This window comes from Taudactylus pleione, unplaced genomic scaffold (genome assembly GCF_031769625.1).
Source record: "Taudactylus pleione unplaced genomic scaffold, aTauple2 ptg000174l, whole genome shotgun sequence".
Lineage (NCBI taxonomy): Eukaryota > Metazoa > Chordata > Amphibia > Anura > Myobatrachidae > Taudactylus > Taudactylus pleione.
In genome coordinates, this window is record NW_028284576.1 from 4,957,833 (window position 1) to 4,961,104 (window position 3,272).

Genomic DNA, 3,272 nt, shown 5'->3' on the forward strand with positions numbered 1-3,272 from the left:
TTTGTGGGTATACTTAGGACTACAAGAAATATAATGAGATAAAAGGGCAGGGCCAAAACTAGGATATCCATCAACCGGTGCAAGGCAGCAATTTTGCGCCCCCTCCCTTCCTGTACCTGGATTTTGTCCTTGCACCTCCATAAGGCAGTGCACTACTCAGACATCCTTGGTATAGTGACTTACATTATTTCACACACCATAATGCCCATTACCAAAGTGCCACTTACATATTTGCCCAACACCATTTTATATCCGACAGTGAGGCTTCTAATTGCTTCAAAATTACCTGCTCGTTACCAGGGGTTACATGCTCATTGCCATGGGGTTTCATGCTCATTGCCATGGAGGTTTCATGCTCATTGTCAGGGGATTTATGCTCGCTTCCAGGGGTGCCATGCTCATTGCCAGGGGTTTCATGCTTGTTGCCAGGGGTAACATGCTCATTGCTATGGGGTTACATGCTCATTGCCATGGGGTTACATGCTCATTGCCATGGGGTTTTATGCTCATTGCCATGGGGTTTTCATGCTCATTGCCAGGGGATTTATGCTCGTTACCAGGGGTGCCATGCTCGTTGCCAGGGGTTTCATGCTTGTTGCCAGGGGTTACATGCCCATTGCTATGTGGTTTATGCTCATTTCCAGGGGGGTTTATGCTCATTTCCAGGGGGTTTATGCTCATTGCCAGGGGATTTCACGGGAGAAGATGCAGCTTTCAGCATCTTCTCCCGGCAGCGCCAGCGTTCCCGGCACTTCCCGGGAACGCTGTGTGTATTGCGCTCTGATAACAGAAACTAGAGGTCCTACTGTCTCTTTCTTGGCGGTGGCCATTTTTGGATGGCCGTTTTCAGCAGAGTCCATGCGGACGGCTAGTCCGCATGGAATCTGCTGAAAACGACCATCCAAAAATGGCCGACGCCAAGGAGGAGACAGACACTAGAGGTCCAGTAAGGACCTCTAGCATTTGTTTCCTCTTTGGCGGTGGCCATTTTTAGATGGCCGCCGGATGGCTGTTTTCACCCCCCTCCGCAATCCCCACCCGGTGCACGTGCACCTCTAGCCCCCCCTCTAGTTGTGGCCCTGAAAAGGGAATATGACAGGGAGTTGGGCATTGAAATGCCTGTGAGAAGGATAATAAGACAATGGAAGTAATTTGGGAGATACATTGTCTTATTTTTTCAATGCCCAACTCCCTGTCATATTCCCTTTTATCTCATTATATTTCTGATATTCCTACGTATACCCACAAATTTTAAACACATATTTTGAGAGCTACCAAATGCCATATAGCTTTATATTGTGAATACATAACTAGAATTTATCATAACACTACGAATAAGGTCTCATTTACTTGGATTCTTCAACTAACTGAAATTCCCCTATTTCAACCATTTTATAACTGGAATGATTTGCCCCCATCATGACTCAGATATTTTTACACCCTGACAAAATTATCGTTTCACAGGGAATAATCCTGTTATTTCTTACTTTGCACAAGTTCATATTATACTGTCCATTTGTAAGAAATTATCCAAGTTAGACACTTTAATGCAGTTTAAGTTCAGTTATGCTGGCTCATCTTCCTTTACTGATAATATCAATTAGAAAGCATTTTCACGTGTCTCTGTGGCCCAATCGGTTAGTGCTTTTGGCTGTTAACAGACAGGTTTGTGGTTCAAGACCACCCAGGGCTGTGGCAGGAGGATTCAATATCATATGCAATAAATCTGACTATCTTTACCAAGCATTTGTCTTGAAGATATATAAAATAAGCTAAAAATTCACAGTGACTTTTAGCCAGAAGAATAAGAAAAATGTATTAATATATACCAGATACTGGGATCCACTGGGATAATTCTGAGAAGTTGATTCAATTATTTACAAAGGGGGTAAGTTAACCTTGCAACAGCATAGTAACACCAGTAACAGCAGTTGAAATTGGACCACTAGCAACCCGATATCACTTTTTTATGCAGCATTACGGGGCTACAACAAACTGCTGCAAGTTTGGAGCTAACATAAGTGTGGCTTATAGTCAGTTACTCACAGGAAATGTGGTGTATCAGCTCTTTGAATCAACCCCAAATTGCTTGCATGTAACTTTCAAGACAACTATATGTAACTCAGCATTCCTCTGGGGCATCAGAAGAAAATAAAAACAGTGAAGAATTTTGGTGAGGAATGTTACTCTTCACTTGATATATTGCAGCAAATTTTGGTTCCAAAAACTTATCTGGAGAATGCGGGCATCGATGTCACCTCTTGCATGCTAAGCAAGCGCTCTACAATTTGAGCTAATTCCCATTTGATGTTAAAACCATTTACACCACTTACACCAAGAGGACAGGATTACAATTAGAGATAACATCTTAAAAACATTCGTTAGCCTAAAGTTTAGTGAAATCCCATTATTGTTGGTATTTAGTACCTTAATGATTTCATAAAATGTTTCCTTCTTTATCACCATTGTGTTGGAGACTTTGTGGAGCTGAGGAAACTGTCCCACATCTAGTGGCACTGTCCCAACTTACTTCCACTGTGGACAGAGATACATTGTCTTACTTTCCTTCTCAAAGGAATTGTACTGCCCAACTCCCTGTCATATTCCCTTTTATCTCATTATATTTCTGATATTCCTAAGTATACCCACAATTTATAACACATATTTTGAGTTCTACCAAATGCCATATAGCTTTATATTGAAAAAACTCAGTTCCACCATTCTCTATCTTTATCATAAATACAATTTGGCACATCTATCATTGTGAATACATCACTAGAATTTTTCATAACACTGCAAATAAGTTCTCATATACTTGGATCCTTGGACTAACTGAAATCCACCTATTTCAATCGTTTTATAACTGGATTGATTCCCCCCCATCATGTCTAAGATATTTTCACACCCTCACAAAATTCTCAATTCACAGGGAATAACCCTGTTATTTCTTACTTTGCACAAGTTCATATTATAGTGTCCATTTGTAAGAAATGATCCAAGTTAGAAACTTTTAAGCAGTTTAAGTTCAGTTCTGCTGGTTCATCTTCCCTTACTGATAATATCCATTAGAATGCACTTTCTCGTGTCTCTGTGGCGCAATTGGTTAGCGCGTTTGGCTGTTAACCGAAAGGTTGGTGGTTCAAGCCCACCCAGGGATTTGCTTAGTAATTGTTATTCTGTGGCAGGAGGATTCTGTATTTGACAAAATATACCAGGCATTTGTCTTCATTTTATCTCAATACACAAACTTACATGGAAATTAACAGCTATGA

The 3,272-nt window shown here is 40.8% G+C and overlaps 1 non-coding gene across 1 annotated transcript; it reads left to right on the top strand.

Moving 5' to 3' along the window:
- Positions 1-3,084: 3,084 nt before the first annotated feature.
- TRNAN-GUU (transfer RNA asparagine (anticodon GUU)) lies at positions 3,085-3,158 on the top strand. The gene has a single exon. It is a non-coding gene; the product is annotated as a tRNA-Asn (tRNA).
- The last annotated feature ends 114 nt before the right edge of the window (positions 3,159-3,272 follow it).